The sequence below is a fragment of the Castanea sativa genome, chromosome 6, assembly GCF_040712315.1.
Source record: "Castanea sativa cultivar Marrone di Chiusa Pesio chromosome 6, ASM4071231v1".
Lineage (NCBI taxonomy): Eukaryota > Viridiplantae > Streptophyta > Magnoliopsida > Fagales > Fagaceae > Castanea > Castanea sativa.
Window position 1 is genome coordinate 16,951,046 of NC_134018.1, and position 21,754 is coordinate 16,972,799.

Sequence of the window (21,754 nt, forward strand, 5' to 3'; positions counted from 1 at the left end):
TAGAAGATATATGTAATATGTTACTATTTGAGATGAAGAGTCTTATCCCTCTCTTTAACATGCAAATATGTCAAAGAAGAAAAAAGAAAAAAAAAGAACAAAGACTTTACCCAAAATGTACTGCACATTGATTCTTCGTATACTGTTAGCCAGTTTTATCTTTAAATTTGTTCAATAACAGGACACTTACATTAACAGGATCCAGTTATAGGAGGCAGCCTACTTTTGACATACACAACTGGCTAGGTTGCTCCTCTGCTTCTTGCTGCTTCTTTCACTGGAGCATTGCAGGTAATATGCTTTCTTCATTGGATAAGTCATTTCAATTCTAGTGCATGTGTGGAAGGACAAGCAACAGTTTCCATCATCATTCTGAGTTTTCTGACATTGATATCATAATTATAAATAATAATAAATAAATAAATAAAAAGAAGAAGAAGACATTGATGTCATGCACAAATGTGTATGCCAGCACATGAAGTCATAATTCTGGCAAATACCTTGTACCATATCTATAGTAACTCGTTGCATCTGTACTACACTTTTGAATTATTCAAATCATACTAAGAAACTGTCCTCTTCGAAATTGCTTTTAGCAAATATTAATGCTAAGATATTTGCAGAGCCTGCTTTCATTCCGCAAGTTCTCAGCATGGATCAACCCAATCAGGTAGTTCTTGGGTTCATCTTATATGTCTTACTTCTCATAATGGGTAATTAGTATTCACCTCTGTCATCAGTCACATGTTCACAAGACTGGTGGTAGCACTGTTACAACCCCCTTAATCACTCCATAAATGTCATTCAAACCACTTCATAATCAGCACACTAAAATGATGTGCAACTATCACACATCCTTCCCAAGCTGTTTTCTCATTGATCAGATTTCTTGCTGTTTCGTTGTTTCTGATATGGCTTTTGAATTGGTTGTTTTTTCAGTGGTGCACTTCTGTTAGGAGGGGGTGTTTATACTTTTTTGGATAGGCTATTCCCAGTCACGATGGCAATGTAGAGTACTGGTTGATGTACAGGAAAGAAACAGAAATATATAAATAAAGTAGAAACTGTCGAGCATAGGCAATATATTCTGCTGTTTGTTTTTCTTTCTTCCAGCCTCTTAATTGTCATAAAATCATGTTTAAAAATGAGGAAAAGAATCGCTCCCCCATTCTAGTGTTTTGATAACACGAATAGCGTGAAAATGAGTTAACTTCGATGGTAAAATCAGCGCTCTTCTCAAATTATTTAGTAAACACTCCTTTTGTAAAATCATCTTTTGAAGAGCTGATTTCTCATTTTGTGGTGTCTGACTTGACAATGCTAAGTTAGCAAATAGTCCACGTTGAATCTGTGTTTAGATAGACAGAAATTGATTTTCAAAAAATATTTTCCACATTTACATGTGTTTGAGGCGACATAAAATGTTTGTGTTTCGATTGACCGTAAAATAAAAGCACCTATGACAGAAATTGGTTTACGATTTCGTTTTCCGTAAACAATTTTCCACCTCACCCAAAAATTATCAATTGAACTTCCATCCCCTACCCTCTATTGTCTACCCCCACCCTCACCCCCACCCCTACCTCTAACATCTCCGGTATCCGATGGCCAACCACCACCATCGGTGGCCACTGGTCACTAGCGCTTGGCACTGTAGGTCTCTGATCAAGAATTTTTTTTTTTTTTAATCTAAAACTCTCCCCTTTTTATTATATTTCTGCTTGGGACTTAGGAGATGAGAAAATAGGTTTTCCATAACATTTTCAAGAACACAACCAAACACTTAGAAAATATATTGTGAAGTATTTTCAAGAACATTACCAAATACTTGAAAATAATTTCTTTTCTAAAAATTATTCTCCTGAAAATATAGTACGCCCATCAAACCAAAGGTTGCCAAAGTGTTTTTTGAACTGATGATTCTTCTTTAATAAATAAAATTGTTTTTCTTTGATAAATAAAATTGTTTCTTAACTCCTACCTGCGCATGTCACCCTACTTAGCCAAAACCTACTAAAATTGACTTTTAAAAAGATGATTTCCTGAAACCATCTTGAATCCAAAGACAAATTTAGTGTTAAACAATACAATCATCCTTTCAAGAGAATAATAACAACAACAATATTTTCAAAAAAAAAATTGTCATTAAACTTCTCTTCAATAGATAGTTAAGAGGATAATATATCATGTTCTCATATAGTGACACTTGATCCAAAATTTTAACCAATAATTCTTCTCATTAGTATCCGATGTGGGACTTTATAATTATCACACTATTCACATGTATATATTATATTCATTGCATGTTGATTTTGTTCTAAAGGACTTTTTTTTTTAGAATTGTTTTAAAAGGCTTGAAATAGTCTTTTTCGCAGGTTTTTTTTTTATAGTAGGATTAGTCAATAATAGCAAATTGACTAATTGAATCCAAAGACAAATTTAGTGTTAAACAATACAATCATCCTTTCAAGAGAATAATAACAACAACAATATTTTCAAAAAAAAAATTTGTCATTAAACTTCTCTTCAATAGATAATTAAGAGGATAATATAACATGTACTCATATAGTGACACTTGATCCAAAATTTTAACCAATAATTCTTCCCATTAGTATCCGACGTGGGACTTTATAATTATCACGCTATTCACATGTATATATTATATTCATTGCATGTTAATTTTGTTCTAGAAGGTTTTTTTTTTTTTTTTTAAGTATTGTTTTAAAAGGCTTGAAATAGTCTTTTTCGCAGGTTTTTTTTATTTTATTTTATTTTTTAGTAGGATTAGTCAATAATAGCAAATTGAATTGTTTATCACGGGTGAGCGCAGTGAGCCCAAGTCTTAACATAATGAAAAAGGGTTCAAACTAGTCTAAAAAGGACAAAGCCTTTTGGATGAGTGGAATGAGATTTATTTTTATTCTTATGTTAGTCACGGGTGAACCCAAGTCTTAACATAATGGAAAAGGGTTCAAACTAGTCTATATAAAGGACAAAGTTTTTTGGATGAGTGGAATGAGATTTATTTTTATACTTATTTAATTTTTAATTTTTATTATTATTTATTTAAAATGCAGTCGAGAGCCAATAACCTGAGGATTAACACCCCGTATGATATATAGAGATACCATTTGATCCAAAAGCTTAAACCAATGAACTTGAACCAAATTTTATTATATATAACTAGTAATTCTTCTCATTAGTATCCAATGTGAGACTTTACAATGCTACAAATCTCCTAATCACACTATTCATGCGTATGTATTCCAACACTTACGAAGTTTATATTCATTGCATGCTGATTTTGTTTTAAAAGACTTGAATTAGTCTTTTTCGCTTGTGTTTATTTTTTTAAAGTAGGATTAGTCAATAATATCAATTTGAATGTTAGTCACGGGTGAGCCTAAGTCACATAATGGAAAAGGGTTCAAACTAGTATAGAAAGGACAAAGACTTTTTGATTAGTGGAATGAATTAGACAAATTACATTCTTAGACTTTAAAAAGGTTGTAGTTGTAGAAATCTATAGAAAAGCAAAAGAGAAAACGAAAGTAAAACCGAGAAAGAGAAATTGAATATAAAATATAAACAACCAGAAAACGAAAGCAAAACCGAGAAAGAGAAATCTATATTGTAAGTGCACAATTGCACCTGGTCCCAAGAACAGTTATGGGCTCAGGCCCAATGAGCCTTAAACAATATGAATTTGTAGAGTAGGCCAAAACCCCAGGGTTAGAAGCGTGTGAAGATTAAATGACAAACTAAAGATTGCAAGTAATTGGAAACAACAAGGAATATCGTAAATCGCCTTCCTGATGTAACCGAGAGTTGTTCTTATATTATATCTTTCTCTTTGTTTCTTTTTCTTTTTTAGGTTACAAAAAGTCTGTCCCCTTTTTCTGTCTTAACATTGCTCTTTAAATACTACGCTTTTCAATACTTTGCACACGTGTTGCTCACCTCCTTAGCTAGATATTTATTTTCTCGTTGCCTTTGAATAGTAATCGAAGTTTCTCTTCCATCGTTCAGTGTTCACTTTCCCATAAATGCGGCCAGGTGGCAGGTGTAAGGTCTTTAATGTGGAGCAAGAAGCAGCCTTTATCTTTGACATTTCTTCAACACCGTGCTTCGTGCGTTCTAGGGTTCACCCCTTTTAACCATTGGCCTTTAACCGCGTCATCCCCTAATCTTTACTATGAAATCCCGAGTTCTTCGGTGTTCATCCGAGGGTAAATTCACTTCTACGGATCCTCGGCGTATGGGCCGACCCATAGTACTAACAAATTCTAAACCCAGGAGCAGGTCGGCCTTCCTTAACACGGCCCAAAAGGCCCACATTCCCATCAGGATCTTTTTACTCCCCACATATATCTATATATTACTAAAAACTAAAGCATAGCGTTTAATACTGCTGTTCTCACGTTGCGCCACATTATCTGCCATGTCATTTTTTAAATATAAAAAAAATTCCTTCAATTTTAAAATGGGTTTTACAATTTTCAGCCCTATAAATCCCAACCCTATAAATGCAGCCCGCTACTTATTTATTTACTTCCACTATTACCCTGTAATAAATTTGTATAATTAATTCAGCCTGCCTCTTATTTATTTAGTTCCGCCCAACCTAAAGCCTTTTCAGTCAGCTTAAAGGAAGAAAGGAAAAAAAAAAAAAAAAAAAAAGGTACAGAGAATAATCAGGGTTTTGCGTGACCAAATAGAAACCTGAGGAGACAGAGATTGAAGATTGTAACGTGGAGGGAAGCTTAAAGGGAGAGAGAGAAAAAACGTACAGAGAATAATCAGGGTTTTGCGTGAAAAACACAGCGTGGGGAATGGGAAACAGACCGTTTGAATTTCTCCCACCTTTCTGTTCTACGGTTACGCACAAACAGATGGTTTGAACTTCTGCTACAGTTTCACATTGTTTCACAGTAAAGGGGAAAGAATCTGATACGATTTGAAGCCATGAAAATCTCCCCACCTTCCTGCTCTACGATTTCACAGTAACAGCCGCCTATCTGACTTCCTTCCTGTCTTCCTCTCCTCAGCCTATATAAATACTGACAGAACTTGGAGGATTCAATTGAGGTATCTCTAAATTCCAGTTCTTCTTGTGCTTCATTCTTTTGCTTGATGCTTTTGTTTCCCTTTTTACATTTTGTTACTGCCTCTTTTGTGTTGTGGTGTAGATGATTGTTATGCTGAAATTTTGAATGCTGGGGTTTTTAATTGGTGTTTTGTCTTTTTGGTTCAATACTTTGTGTTGTGGTATGGATGATTGTTTTGATTGCTGTGGTTTTTAATTGGAGCTCTGTCATATACATCAATAGATTCAATACTTACAGACAATGTTAATATGAATTGATAGTAATGAATGTCCACTAGATGGATTATCTTTTGATTCTTCGTTCTTAAAGTCAAGGCCTTTTATTCCTACATAATTATGTCAGCATTGACAAAGAATTTGATTTCTACCTAAATTGCATACAATATTTTAGATTCAAGAAATTATAGTCTTATACAGTCAGGCGGATTATCTTTTGATTCTTAGTTCTTGAAGTCAAGAACTTTTATACCTACATAATTATGTCAGCATTGACAAAGCATTTGATTTCTACCTAAATTGCGCACAGTATTTTAGATTCAAGAAATAATAGTCTTATACAGATTCAAGAAATTGTAAGTTCAATAACTTAGAGCATTTGATTTCTACCTAAATTGCGTACAGTCTTATACAGCCATGTCAAATCTTTTGCATTATTTTCCATATATGTGAAACTCAGCAAAATAATATCATTGGCCATCAAATTTGAGATTGTTAGTAGATCTATAAGATTACCTTAAAGGCTGAGGCTTCTACAAATGCAATCTGAAATTTGTTGCAGAAGTTTTGCGTATAGGGAAATCAGATTTGTTTTGGGAATTCTAATCAGGTTCCGTGATATTAAATATGCATAGAATTGGGTATGGAGAGGGAAAACTGATAGGGATTAGGTATGGAGTGGTGTTTATGGTTTCTTGGGGTTGGAAGAAGAACCAGATTATGCAGATTGAAATTTTAGATCTTTTTGAAATGGAAAGAGGAAAGAATTATGTTATTTTGAAGGTGGACTTAATTATGTTATTTTGCAACTATTCATACTCCTTACTATATTTCTTCAAGGCCTAAAGGAGAGTCCTATTCTTTGTTAAATTGATAAGAAATTCCATACTTAAAGAGGATAAAGACATAGTATATAGTTAGCCTTTTCAATATAATTATAGGAGTATAAGAACTAATCTTTGAGAGCTAAATATCCAAGCTTTAGAGCTAATGTGGGCTTTAATCTTCAATATGTGTTGATTTGCATTTACATATCTGTTGGACTTAAATGAGGCACCTGAGGAATGCAAGGAAGGTGTACATCTTTCAATATAGTAGGACAATATAACCTTGGTGTAGAGAAATAGAAGGACATTTAACCCCAATCTTTTGCAAGCCATGTTCAAAATGTATATGCAAAAGGCCATTCCTCAAACTTATGCTTTATATCTTTCTTTTTTTTTTACTTTTCAGCTTGCATTGCTTTTGTAAATTAAAGGGTTTAGGGATTTATATAATTAAAATTTTATTGAATTATCTATATCTCTGGAGATTATGCATACTGTAACTATTTAGTCAAAGCCCTCTCTAACCTCTAAGATTATAATAAGATTTGCTTCAGTCCAGCACTTTGTTTTATGGATTAGTCTTTCTGAGTGATAAAAGCACATGCTATTGAGAAAAAGAAGCCACCATCAATGTTATGAATCAATTTCAAAGATAGTGGCCGAAACACTCTGCTTATCTAGATGAGGTGATCTTTTTCTTTTTTTTTTGGTGGGGTTATAATTGCTTCTGAGAGATTGTTCAAAAATTGGGTGTGAAGTGGATCTCTACTCTAGGTGGATTTTGTTCTCTTTAAGCACTTATTTGTTTTTTGGAAATGTTTCTTTTTCCCCTGGGATTTGTTATTTTTGAAAGGATATTTATGTTGTATTTGTTTGGTTTTGTTACTTTCCTGGAAAACTAGCCTATTTTCCACTGCATTAAACAAAATTTTTACTGGTCTGTTAATTAATTTAGTTTGGATTGGTAGAGGAATTCTAATTATTGGTATTGGTTATAAAAAAGGATATTTGGATTTGGGAAGCACGGGTGCAGCGTTTGGGCCGCCGCACCAGCGTCCGACACGGCCCGACGCGGGGACGCGCAGGCAACGCTGCTGCCTGCGCGTCCATGCTGCGTCGGGCATTAAAAAAATAATTTTTTCGGCGCAATTCAAGCTGATACGGCGCCGATTCGCACCGATACGGCGCCAATTCGCACCGATACGGCACCGATTCGGGCTGACATGCGCGAAATCGGGCCGACTCGCACTGATTTGGCCCAAATCGGTCCGTATCGGGCGCAAACCGATATCGGCGAAATGGCTGATACCAGGCGAAATCTGCCAATGCCAACCCAAATCGACAGATGCCGGCCCAAATCGACAGATACCGGCCGAAATCGGCCGATACTGGGCAAAATTCAAAAAAAAAAAAAAAAAGGTGCAAACGCACCATTTGGAAAAAAAACCAAGACCCAGCCCTCTCCCTCTTCATTTTTCTTGCGCCTCTCTCCCACTCTCTGCCTTCACTCTTCAGCAAGGCTCTTTTCCATTCTCTGTATTCTAGTTATTATTTATCATTGCTCTTAAATTTGGTATATATTTATATAATGTGAAAAAAGTATGTTTAGCAATATATTAAAAATATAAATAAAAATATTTTTAATAATTTTTTAATCGCCGCACCACGCCGCACCCGCACCCTACTTTTTCAAAAATTGCCGAGTCCCGCACCCGCACCTGAATCCCGAAACGCACCCATGCTTCATAGATTTGGATGACCAGTTTAAACAACTTCAAAAACTACTGCAAAATCAGAACAATCCAGATTTTGTGGTTGATTTTCTATTTTCTTTGATGATTTTGAGAAGCTCTCAAACAATATTTCCAGAGCTCTGTGAGTATTTGTTATCTATGTGGTTGATTTTGGGAAAAAGTTTGCTTAAAGATTTATTTTTTGTTTATGGGTAAAATGAAATAGTTCACTAATAAGTAATATGTTTAAGGAGATAAGTATATGTCTTATGCTTTGTAATTTTTCATAAGTCATTGTTAAGAAAATTTTAGCTTCACAATTATGACATTGATTTAAGGGCATCTTTGTAAGTATGTGTTTCCATGTTCTTACCATGACAAATATTTTACATGGTTTTTCATTCTTTGCTCACTTGCATCATGACTACTAGCACTACAATTATTGATTCAAAAACAGATTGTAGCAATGCTTTTTAGTTATGAGACATATAACATTTTTGTTTATTATATTGTAATGAATTCCTTGGCAGATCGATTCACTTGCGTGGCCCACTCACTACCCATGATTGGTTGCCTAAAAAAACAGTATGTATCATGGTAAGTTTCTTATGAACATAGGTGGACTAGAATTTTCTTAACAGTAATTTATGAACATTATGTGTGATATCAAGTTTATGATGCATGTTACTTTCTAAAATATGCAAATTGATGATTGTGGTCATGTTAGATATACTTATAATGTAAGATTGTTGAAGTATGTGTTAAGTGATTTTGAAGCAAACATCATATTCAAAGAAAGTCACTATCCAATAGATAACTACACTATTGTCTTTTTTTAATGAATCTCGTGCATCGCATGGGTTAGCAACTAGTTTATTAATAATAATCGTCTCATATATCACAGCAAAATAATAATAATAATAATAATAATCATCTCATATACAATATTATGTAAGGTAATTTCTTTTGAGAATTACACACATACACATTGTGGGTTATTTAACCACACAGTTCAACATCCATGTTGTGTTGCTATTTGGCCACACAACCCAACATGTTTCAAGTTCAAGAAAGAACCATATGCCCCTCTCCTCCCATTCGCGTTAATTTCTTCTTCTTTTTGTCTAAACATTAGGTATAATTTTTTTATAAAATATTATTTGACTTTTTTAAGCAACAGGAGTGTGTATCAATTTATACAAATACTAGTTTCTATGTTTAATTTTCTTTTCTATCAAACAAAAAGTTTTTCATCATTTCACATTTTCACATACAACCAAACTCACAAAGAAAAACTAAATCCTTTCTATGTCCACCATTTTCTATTCCCCATTCTTCCATTCCCATCCTTATCCTGATTTTCCTTGCATGTCATCATCATTTACATTATCCTCATATTGTGCACGTCCTTGTCACCTTGGGTCTATAACACATTAAATTCGGAAATGTAGGTCACCATTGCGTTGATGCACTTCGGTGAGGTGCTGGTGCAATGTATGTTCGGTGTATGACCCAAGTCAATTAATTTATTGAGTTAAATGGGTAAAGGCGCATTTGGATAGTTTAGTTAATGAGTATTAGGGTCCGTTTAGATACAATTGAAAACTGAAAACTGAAAATACTGTAGCAAAATAATTTTCAAACGTGTGAATAGTACCATGGGACCCATTTTTAATGAAAAAGTGGTTGAAAAGTACATGAACAGTGTGAACAGTGCATGCACAGTAACTTTGTCCCCTAAAGCTGAAACGCGTGCTACAGGGAAAAAAAGAAGAGAAGGAAAATGCAGACGCCAGCATTTTCATCCCTATCCAAACCAAGCCTTAATCGATAAACCTATTGGGTTCCCAATGGATAAACCCATATTATTTTTTTTCCACCCCTTCTAAATTAAAGTCTAAAACGTAAATCACAAAAAAAAAATATATATATCTAAAACGTAAATAAGAAGATTAAGAAAAGATATAATCTTAAGGGTGTGTTTGTTTGGAGGTGAAACAGAGTAGATGGAAAACTTTGAAGAGAAAATGAGAAGGAAATTTTTTTTGGTGCGTGTTTGGTTGGGTGAAGAGGAAGGAAAATAAATGGTAAGATCCAGGTATTTTCTCTCTAAGCCCATCAACAAGTTTTCTCTCCAATAGAGAAAAAATTGAAAGGAGAAAATGAGGCTGCTTAATGGACAAAAATGCCCTTGTGCACTTGCATATGGGCTTACATTGCTCTTCTTCACCTCTTTCTTTTTTTCTTTTTCTTTTTTTTTTCCCTCTTAGACGTTGCCTTCTTTTTCTTTTTTTCCTGTACGTTGCCTCATCTTCTTCTTCTTCTTTTTTCTTCCCTCGTTGCCTCCTACTTTTCCACCACTCCAATCAAACGGGCCCTAAGCTCCTAAGGGAACAAAACACAGCTGCCACCCTTCCTCTCCAAAGAAAAATTTAAACCCTAACTAGAAAATTTCTTATTGATTTTCTTGAGTTTTCTTCTCATTCTCCCAACTACCAAATATTTCCTAAGAGTATCTAGTTCCTCTAATCATCTCTTTCTCTTAGAACAAGTGTGTTTGTTATGTTCTAAAATTCTTGAGCTCATGCCTGACATGGACGGAGAAGTCACCGAAATCTCTCTGCCGCCGCACTTAAGTGGCTTGTCTCTTGAGATCAAACCCACACTCACCGTGAAACCATCAGTAAGAATCTTGAGTCTGAATCGAAATTGAGAGAATCAAAGAGGTTCATTTTTGTATCACTTTGTTGGGTTATTTGTTGAGGCTAGATTCTCTTTTTGGTTTGTTTAGTTGCTGAGAAAATCTAACAAATCATGTTTCCTTAGAAATTTAGAAACTAAATGGTATTGTTGAGAAATCTAGTAAAATCTCTCTCTCGAAATCTAATAATGATTAACTAGTTTGATTTACAAATTTTTCTTGGCAACCAAACACAAGATATGTGAAATGTATTGGATTTTGTTTTAATTTCCTTTTAAATCTTTTTGGCTAGATTTCCATTCTGTCTTTGATCCATACAGTGGGTATTGCAAAATTTGATTTACAAATTTTTCTTGGCAACCAAACACAGAATATTTAAATTTTATTAGATATTTTTTTTTAATTTCCTTTTCATTCCTCTTATTAATTATTTGAGGCTATATTTTAATTTGATGTCTTTGATCCATAGAGTGGGAATTTCGGTAAATTTCTTTTGAGTGTGGTAGTTTTATAATAAGTTCTTGGTAATGATACTTGTAATTATTTATATAAATCAAATAATGGGTTTAATGGGTGGGTTGAGTGATTAAATGGGTCAGGTAAATAATGGTTATTTAATATTGGGTAAATTACAAATTACATCCCTAAAGTTTGGGAGTGCTTGGATTTTACATTCCAAAAGTGTGAAATTTAAACACTCCCAAACTTTAGAGAGAAAAATCAAAATACCCCTAAAATTTAGGGAGTAAAATCTAAATTCTGAAAATTTAAAATATAAAATCCAAACACATCCAAATTTTAAAGGGTAAAATTCAAACACTCTCAAAATTTAGGGGTGTAATATGCAATTTTTCCTTTCCTATTTATTCAAATGGGTACTAAATGGGTAACTGGTAATTAAGTACCTTCCCTATTTATAACCCAACCCGACCATTTGCCACCCCTAACACTAAGCACTATGAACCGTTCAAACTGAGATTTTGATGTACCAAATTCCAAGTAACGGTTATTGGAATTTCCTGTACTGTAGAACCCCAAGACAAAGCCTCCATCTTTAGCGATCAAGTTTGTGCCTATAGTACTCACTGTCCCTGAGGGATTGAGATTGGGTAATGTTGTCAGTAGCATCAGAGAATACAAAGTAATCTCTTGTTTGAAAATTTTGGGAAGCGTTTGTTACGCACATTTTCAGATGTAAAACACTATGGGTAAGTACAAATGTGTAATTTTAGTTGAGTGGGTTTGGTAGAATGCCTCAATTAAGAGATATTTTAAATTTTAATCTAATACTATATATAAAAGCAGAAGTTTTTCCTACAATTAAGGTTGTATTGCCACATTGGAAAAAAAGGCACTTAAAAAACTGACAGGTCTACCCTTTAAAGGCCAAAAACCTGATTGTTACACTGTTTTAAGCCCGATCGGTGAAAAGAAAAATATAAGGAAAACAAAAAAGTTTGTAAATTGCGAGAGACTGAGTGACAATCTGTACAAAGAAAGAGAAGGAGAATGAGAGAAAGCGACTGATTGGAATTGTTTTTGGTAGAAGAGGAAGAATAACCATTAGACTGTTAAGTTAATGCACCATGGATTAAGAGAGGGCGCCACCACAAGTTCTGCCATAAGCCTCCAGTCGACCCACTATCAGACTACCAGAATCACTACTAGTAAAGTTTTGTTTTAAATTTAAAAATTTAGGGATTTTGGTTTTTATTTGGAGAATCAATTGGTTGTTATTTATGATTTAGATTGGTATTTTGGGTTAGATTTGGTTTTGATTAAGGGATACAAAGATAGAAGAACCAAGCAGAGATTGTAGGCGCCAAGGGAGAGAAGAAATATCTAAGGCCAGACATTGTCCATTCCCTCACTAGACATGGACCGCCAAAACCACAAGCACATAGAAAGAAAAAACTATGGACCATCAACACTGTTAGGCCATATATCCGTTGCCCAAATCATCAGAATTGGCACTGGTACAATTTTTTTCCCATTTTTTAGATTTAGCCATTGGGTATGAAATGTTACTTTTAATTGAGTTTTTTTGTTGATATGTTTAGATTTGATTTGTTTTTATTTCGGGTTTTTGGATTCTCTATCAAAATATTTGTTTTCTCAATTTTAGATACTTGCTTTTGTTTTGTTTTGTTTTTTAGATTACAAAAATCATTAAAAATATTGATTTCAGTTTGGGTACTTCTGTTTCTAATCTTTACAAAACCATTGAGATTAAATAAGTATAGGATTGAAATCATTGGGTATTTCCATTTCTAATATTTATGTTCCTTTTTTAATCTTATTTTAGGTCTTTCTGCCAGAACATCATACACCCAAATAGAGTCTATAAGGCGTAGGCGCAGAGAGACAGGCCATATACCTGTAACCAGTAAAGTTATTGTTTTTGGTTTTTTTTTTTTTCCTTTTTCGTTTTCAAATCTGGGGATTGAATATGAATTAGGTTTGAATTTCTTGGCTAGATTGGTTTAGATTTATTTATTTCAATTAGATTTGGTTTTGAGTTAGGATTCCATTGGCATGCCACTAATAGGTAATTTGGCTGGTTGTTAATTTTTAACATTTTAAATTATTGTTGTGTTAGTTCTAGCTTGAATTAGATTGGTTTGGTTTTGAGTGATCATTTACGAAATTCATTATGATTAGTATTTTTCCTCTTTTGAAAATTGAGACTACTAAGTTTTTGAAATTGACAGCACCGATCAACTTTGCAATGCCTAAGATAGTAATCAATATATAGCCTATGTGGTCTATGGTGCTACTCATTTTAGTGATTTTAGATGGTCTTTGTTAGAAAGTTTGTTTTAGATGGAGGCAAATCAAGTTGAGTTTGAAAGAATTTAAACTAGAAGTCTTTTCTGAATTTGTTATTGTCTTCTCACAAGTTGTTTAATAGAATTCCTAAAGATGTGTTCATATAGCATGATTTTTGGTCCACATAAATTAGTTCCTAAATCCATTCTAGAGCTTCCTATCTTCAGCCCCCCAAACTTTTAAATTTTAAGTTTGGAAAGATTCTCCCCCTTGCTAATTTTTTCAGGCTATTTTAGTGTACAATACCAGTTTTACTATAATATGGTTTTAGATTTCAAATGTTTTATAGACATGATTTCAAATTTTTAAAACAAATTGTGATGCTCGTTGTTGTGTAAGACAAGAAAGCTTATGTAACTGTTAAAATTTATTTGTTATACTTTGAATGTGTTGTTAGTGGTGCTCTCTCTCTTCCTCCTATTCCTTTTCTTCTTTGATGTCCAACTGTTCTTCATTTTTTTTCTTTTATCTTTTTGCATTTCATAATTTAGGGGCTGGGGTGGGTCAGTCTACTGGTTTTGTAGGTGACGAGTTAAATACATCTTCTAGGTGTTTCAAAAAAAATCATGATTTGTGTCAATTGTCCCAAGTCTCCTTCCTTCCAAAATATTTGGTTTGCAATGCCTATATTCTTTGTTATTATATCTCAAGAACTAGTGACTTACTTTTAAAAAGAAGCCAATGTTGTCTATGAAAGATTTCAAGCCCAGATAGTGTTTTAGTTGATAATCAGCAACATGGCGGGTAGCATTAATAAAAATGAGAGAGTGAAGAGACTCGGTAACGTGACATGGTCATTGGAGTAGGTGAAAGACTTCAAGAAAGAGGAGAGGCTAATACCCACATTTGCAAAGGGAGTTAAAGTTTTCTTGACCACATTAAATATTTTATATTGCATAGTGAGAATTGAGGATTTATTTATTTGTTCAACTTCATGCAACTTTTAAATTTAAATTACTGCAAGCATTTGGTTTTACTTTCACTCCATTTGGAGATGATTGGAACTTTGATCAAGACAACATGTTTATACAATGCACTAAAGATACATTGGGTGTAGGTTCTAACAAATGGCTTTAGCAAGCTTGGTTTAGATCCAGGCAATCAGAAGGAATGCTTATGCTTTATTTTGATAAGGTGAAGTTGTGACTAACTTATATCTCTTGCTTGAGGTATCTAGTGCTTTGTAAGGAGCTAACTTACTAAAAGCAAGGCTTTGAGTTTTTAAGGAGATTTTAGAATGAAGTTTAAAACTTAGTTTTTAACTAAGATCCTTGCAACATTTTTTCTTTGAGAATGCACTTGAAATTCCAGTGTCTCTTTAGTTTCATCAGCTTATTGTTCTCTGCATTCTTCTTATTTCAATTTCATGTTCACTCTCTGAATTCTATTTGGTTTTTCTTTTCTTCCTTCTTACTTATTTTTTTCTGCAAGCCTTCTATGGCAGTTGTTGAAAAGGCTGAACCACAAAGATGTACGAGCTGTTGAAATTAAAAACCATTTCGGAATGAAGCAGAAAAAATTTGGGGCTTTTAAAATAGCAATGTAGAGATTTGAGACTATAAAGCAGAGAAAGATAAACCAATGTTTTCACACATGGTTAGATTGCCGAAATCGTTACCTGTAAAGTTTTGTTTTTAATTTTTAAAATTTGGGTGTCATTAATAATTTATATTTGGATATTTTGGTTATGCTTTAGGTATTTTGGTCTAAATGCAATAACTGCCTGGTTTGGAACGCACTCCATCACTAAGTAAGTTTTCTCTTTATATTTTCATACCTTGAAGTTTAACCTATTTGAATTCTCATTTTTCCCTTAGCCTGGCAAACTTTCTTCCCTCAACTGTTATACTTCTAGAACTTTAAAAATATATATATTTATATAATTAAAAAAAATTAGAAAATATACATGAATTGTGCATTAACTTTGATATACGTTTAGGTGGTATCAATAAATGTATTTCAATTAGAATTGGTTTCTACTTAGAGTAGTTCTTTTGATTTGGTTTGGTTTTGGATATTTGGATTAATATGGTTTTGGGTAATTTGAATTGGTAATTAAGATTTAGATTTGGTCTCTGATTAGTTTGCTATGCCCAATAAAGTTTCCTCTGAATATTAGTATGTTAGTATTGATTTCTAGTTTTCCACATCTTTGACTTTTTTGCTCCCTCTATTTCAAGTTCAAGAAAGAACCATGTGCCCCTCTCCTCCCTTCGCATTAATTTCTTCTTCTTTTTGTCTAAACACTAGGTATTTTTTTATATAAAATATTATCTTTTTTTTATTTTTTATTTTTTATAATGTAACAAGAGCGTGTATCAATTTAAACAAATACCATTTTCTATGTTTAATTTTCTTTTCTATCAAACAAAAAGTTTTTCATCATTTCACCTTTTCACGTTCAACCAAATTCACATAAAGAAGTTTCTCCAAAAAAAAAAATTCACATAAAGAAAAACTAAATCCTTTCTATGTCCACCATTTTCTATTCCCTATTCTTTCATTCCCATTCTTATCCTGATTTTCCTTGCATTTCATCATCATTTGCATTATCCTTGTATTGTGCACGCCCTTGTCACCTTGGGTCTATAACACGTTGAATTTGGGAATGTAAGTCACCATTGTGTTGATTTACTTCGGTGAGGTGTTGGTGCAACGTATGTTCTGTGTTTGAATGGGAATATACATGTGGTCAACAACTATTTCATGAATGAGAGATGTACGTTGTTGGTGATTTAGGGCTTGTTTGGATCACCATGATTGTGAGTGATATCACTCAGTTTTCATCGTTGAGTTTTCAAAACGCATGAGTCCTACCAAAAAAATCTTGTTTGGCTTGGTTTTTGGGCGATGTTTCCATCACTCAAAACTCAAAAATTTGAGTGATGGATGATGGAAACTGAAAATTTTTTTTTGGTGTTTTCAGTTTCTAAAATATGAGTTATGGTGGCAAAGGTGTGTTATGTGATTGAGTTATGTGACCAAACAAAAATTTTGGAGTTTTTGAGATAAAGTGAGGTTTGTGTTATGAGTTATGGGTTTTGAGTTTGAATTATGAGTATTGAGTTATGAAACTAAGTTATGGCCAAACCAAACGAGTCCTTAGTTTCTGGGTTTTGCTTTCTGTTGCTCTGCTATACCCTAACGCCAATAATTGTTAAAGGAAGTAACTCAGAGTGCACAAGATTCAAAACTGAGGAAAAAGATGAGTAACAGCTATTTCACCAACGGTCATACGTCAAAGGCCAAAACGATGCCATTCTACTTAAATGTATTGTGTTTAATGAAGTGGTGAAATGGTAACGTTTTGTATTAGTCAAAACTGTGTCATTTTGTCAGAACTGTGTCATTTTGGACTTTGGTTCTCTTCTTCGTTCAGACTTGTTTCCAAAAATGCTCTACTTAGTGCTCAAGTCTGGTGTGGCTTCAGAGTTGTTCTTCAAGCTCTGGTTCTTAACTGTCAACCCGAGAATTACGGATAGTTAGTTATAGAAGTTGTTATGAGTTTGTTAGAACAGAATTTGTTAGAAGGTTCTAGTTTTATCTAGTTAGTTGTATATAAATAGAGTGCCTTGTAATGTATGAGTCAAGCTTGCATAATCAAAAAATATCTTAATTAGAAATCTCTCTCTCTCTCTCTCTCTCTCTCTCTCTCTCTCTCTCTCTCTCTCTCTATATATATATATATATATATATATATATGTGTGTATATTACTACTACAACTGTTATTTTCCGCCATTGTTGAACCTTTTGCAAGCTCAAATCTTTCAATAATTTGGTTTTGTTTTTTTTGGTTGTCATTGTATTTCCATTTTTTTTTAATTTAGAATCAATGTCACTTATTTATTTATATATTGGTAGATATATATATATATATATATATATATATATATATATATATATATATATATATATATATATTTGATTTGGATCTGTTCATTTTCTTCCTTTTCAAGATTTAGGTTTTGCTTCCTCAAAAAATGATTTTTTTTTTCTAATGGAATTTCAGCTTTAAAAAATCCAAAAAAAGAGAGTAAGAATAGCATGAATGACTAACAATATTATTTGTACTAGTCGCAGACCTGCGCGATGCGCGGGAAAATATGGTATGATTATTTTTTAGCCGGAAATCACATTTTCATCCCTACATTTTCAAGCGATTCCCACTTTGGTCCCTAAATTTTATTTTTACCGCTTTTAGTCCCTATCCTGAAAAACGCTTCCCGTTTTAGTCCCTGCCGTTACATCAGAGACGAAAAATGCACACGTAGCAAACGGCAGAATTAAAAAAATATTAAAAATATTTTATTTTATTTTAAAATAAAATAAAATTTTAGTTATCAATAATTTTAAAATAAAAATATTAAAAATTTTAGTTAAAAATAATTGTTCTTCATGTTCTTCCCAAAGAACATGGTTGCCCAGAAAATAAGAAATTCAAGATTTTCTTCTCTTTTATTTCATTTTCTTAGCATCCAAAAAAGCAAAAACATATACAAAACCATGATCAAACTCGGATACTCTAACACAATCAACTAACAAAACCCAAACGAAACCTTTCTCAAAGTTTCAAAGAAAATGGCCTCTAGCTGCCAGGTAACTTTTGGGCCCACCGACCCAAAACACCACCGTAGCAGTACGGTCCATAGTCTCACAAACCCCAACCTCGACCTCTCAGAAAAACATGATGATGCTATTAGAAACACAAAAAGCGAACGAAAATTGCCAATGATGGGTTTGGGTGGGTAAGTCAGCGGAGATGCAGAGAGAGGGAAGGAGGAAGATGGGTGTGTAAGCCAACAAAGAAATTGTGGAATATTTGATTGGTAGTTCAATTTATAAATTATTTTTATTTTTATTTTACTCAATTTATAACAGTCTTTGTTTTCTTTTTCTAAAAAATCTCTTTTGATTTTGGTGGCGTAACTCTATGATTCAATGTTAAGATTCACCTTCTTGTAATGAAAGATGCGAAAACAAACACCCAATGTCTAGTCCTCACCGATGTCTGGCTCAATGTCCTCGTTTCGCTAACTCTGGGTTGATAATAATTTGTGGGACTACTTAAGTGTTTTGGGTTTTGTTAGTTGATTGTGTTAGAGTATCTGAGTTTGATCATGATTTTGTATATGTTTTTGCTTGTTTGGATGCTAAGAAAATGAAATAAAAGATAAGGAAATCTTGAATTTCTTGTTTTCTAAGCAACCATGTTCTTGGGGGAAGAACATAAAGAACAATTATTTTTAACTAAAATTTTTAATATTTTTATTTTAAAATTAGTGATAACTAAAATTTTATTTTACTTTAAAATAAAATAAAATATTTTTAATATTTTTTAATTCTGGTGTTTGCCACGTGTGCATTTTCTGTCTCTAATGTAACGGCAATGACCAAAACAGGAAGTGTTTTTCAAAATAGGGACTAAAAGCGGTAAAAATAAAATCTAGGGACCACAGTGAGAATCACCTGAAAATGTAGGGATGAAAATGTGATTTCCGCCTATTTTTTATTGGATAATTATTGAGTTAATTTATTAGATTGTATATTATTAAATATTCAATGTGTTATTTGAAATTATGTTTAAATTAGAAATTTTTTGTAGTGTAACAAAATATATTTTGTAGTCAGGTATTATATATAGTGAGATATGTATGAAAACACAATGCAATAAATTTTTTTATAAAAAAAAAAAAAAATTGATAGTGTGAGAGCTATTAGATCAAGTTGTAACTACATATAATTTGTTTATTACTATACAGATGTATGCGATTTAACTCTTATAGATATATTTTTTAAAAAAATATAGATCCACGTTTTTTTCTTCCTTACAATTGAAACTTCGTGAAAAAGTAAATAAAGATAACTATCCATTAGATCATTATCAATAAATCATATATAATAAAGTGGAAATATAAAATAAAATGCAAAAAGAAAAAAAGGAAAAATTCCTTAAGTATCTATACATAAAAACATTATAGCATAACGATGCTATAAAGTAAATTATATTTTATCTTATTCTCTATTTGGCATTTTTAGTAAAGATGATCAACTAAGCAAAGTAAAAGCTTACCAAGAAAGTAAAGATTAACTAAAAATTTGATTGTGGAGATGATAATTATTTGTAATAAAATGACCAAAATAAAAATAACAAATAGATTTGAGAAAAACATACAAGATTTCTAAAAGAAATTTTACCAAACAAATGGGATGCAATAATACAAAATTACTATCCTGAATATTTTTTTACTTTTTTGATACTCTACAAATAAAAAAACATTATTAACTTTTTGTCAGAGCATAGACTATAGAGCGATTACAAAATAACAAAAAGTCAGGAACTTATAGCAAAAGGCTTTCTATACAAAATTTCAGTAGAAGGGAGACTAATAGGCCCTCTGCTTTCTTCAAGACATAGGGGATTATGAAAGACCATACATCTTTTGCCTACCTTTTTCTCTTTCTTAAATTCACATTACCAAAGAAGTATATGAAGCTAAAAACATTGTGAATACATCTCTGTTCAGCGGAAGTCCATTGGGAGGCACATTCAAATTTTTAGCCATGTATATTTTGTTTTGATATAAACTCAAATTTATATTTAAATATATATATATATATATATATATATATATATATATATATATATATAAAACTAAAATTCAACCAAAGCTATAAGAGTGATTTGTGATAGGAAATTTAAAAAATATAACAAAAATTTTAATTAAAAAAAAACCATCAACCTAAATTAGAGTTATAAGAAAGAACAAAAATTGAGAGAGAGAGAGAGAGAGAGAGAGAGAGAGAGAGAGAGAGAGAGAGAGAGTATACTCACAGTTTTTGTTTTTGTGTGGAAAAAAAATGGATTGAATTGAATAAATGATATCAAATTTATACAAAATAAGATGGTGAGAAGAAGGGTTAGAATATAAGAAAGAGAAAATAATAAAGAAAGTTTAATGGTAAAGTAAAGAGTAGTAGGGAGATAAAGAGGCAAAGAGGGAGAGAAAAGGTTGAAGGAAGAGAAGAAGAGTTTTTTTTTTTTCTTTTTTTCTTTTTTCTTTAGAATAGGAAGATGAAAAGTTTAAATATTCAATTACTTGAAATTAGAAAGAAGAAAACGAAAAGTTGAAATCAATTTGGATAGCTGAATATAGTTAAATATTTGCATCTAATGAATAGTAACGTTTGTAATGAATAGTAACGTTTGTAATGAATAGTAAACATGTTCATATATCCACTAAATGATAATGAATTATTTGATTTTAACAATTACTTGAAATCAGAAAGAAGAAAATGAAAAGTTGAAATCAATTTGGGTAGCTAAGTAGTCAAATATTTGCATTTAAAACAAATGAATAGTAACATGTTGAATAGTAATGAATTGCATTAATAGGTTTGTCCATTAACTATATTTAATTATTTTATATAGAATAAAATAGAAACATCATAAAGGGAAAAAAAAAAAAAAAAGGGTATGATATAGTTGATGAGGTAGCTCAATAGGAGTACAGCAACATTAAATTCTACGTCTCAACTTTTAGATATATATAGATTTGTGAATAAAATGTTTGTTTGTTTTTGTGTTTCAATATGAAATTTACAATCTAACACAAATGAACCTCTCAATTATACATTTCAATGTAAAGGTATATATATATAGTGCCAATAAAGATGCTTAATAGACCTCCTAGAGCTGAGGATGATCACGAAGATGGGTGTTGTGCCACTGGACACGTTGGATTGCATGGACACATGTCCATATCCTGATGTGTCCAGTGGCAATTTCCACCGGACACAAGCCATTCCCCACAATAATAGTTTAGTTTTGTCAAAGAATGTTGGAAATAGTAGCTTTCAAGTTGCGACACTTGTAAATGCTATTGCAGGTAATGGCCTTTACCCTTTGCTTTATGTGAAATATGTTGCTACTATAAGTACTTTTTTCCCTGTAATAAGTTTGTAATATTTTTTTATTTTCCCTCTCTTTCTCTTGTTTTCATGACGAGGATTTTTCTCATTTCTATAACCATTGCTCGTCACTTGAAAGATTCATTTATAATGTGGAAAGTTTAGACTAAGTATGCGTCGTATCATGCGTATCCAACGTTTGCGTTTACTTTCTTTTTTTTTTTTGAAAAGCGTGTTTCAACCCTTTTTGTAGGTCCCGTGCACTATTCACAGGACCTATAAACCTTTTTTTCAGCAATTTTTTCATTAAAAATGGGTCTCACGACACTATTTATACATTTAAAAATTATTTTGCTATAGTGTTTTCAGTTTTCAGCAAAATAAGCGGTATCCAAACGCACCCTTATTTATCATTTGTATCCCTTTTCTAAG

The 21,754-nt window shown here is 32.4% G+C and overlaps 2 long non-coding RNA genes across 4 annotated transcripts; both read left to right on the plus strand.

Moving 5' to 3' along the window:
• Positions 1-185: 185 nt before the first annotated feature.
• Positions 186-1,073, plus strand: LOC142637835 (uncharacterized). The gene is made up of 3 exons (XR_012844910.1): positions 186-291; positions 624-670; positions 940-1,073. It is a non-coding gene; the product is annotated as an uncharacterized LOC142637835 (long non-coding RNA).
• A 3,654-nt stretch (positions 1,074-4,727) lies between these two features.
• LOC142641450 (uncharacterized) lies at positions 4,728-21,158 on the plus strand. Of its 3 annotated transcripts, XR_012845403.1 has the most exons (5): positions 4,728-5,088; positions 8,414-8,480; positions 14,471-15,009; positions 15,110-15,163; positions 21,061-21,158. It is a non-coding gene; the product is annotated as an uncharacterized LOC142641450 (long non-coding RNA). The 3 variants fall into 3 exon arrangements; XR_012845402.1 differs by lacking the exons at positions 4,728-5,088; positions 8,414-8,480 and having other exon boundaries at positions 13,951-15,009; XR_012845404.1 differs by lacking the exons at positions 4,728-5,088; positions 8,414-8,480; positions 21,061-21,158 and adding an exon at positions 16,577-16,963 and having other exon boundaries at positions 13,951-15,009.
• Positions 21,159-21,754: the final 596 nt, after the last annotated feature.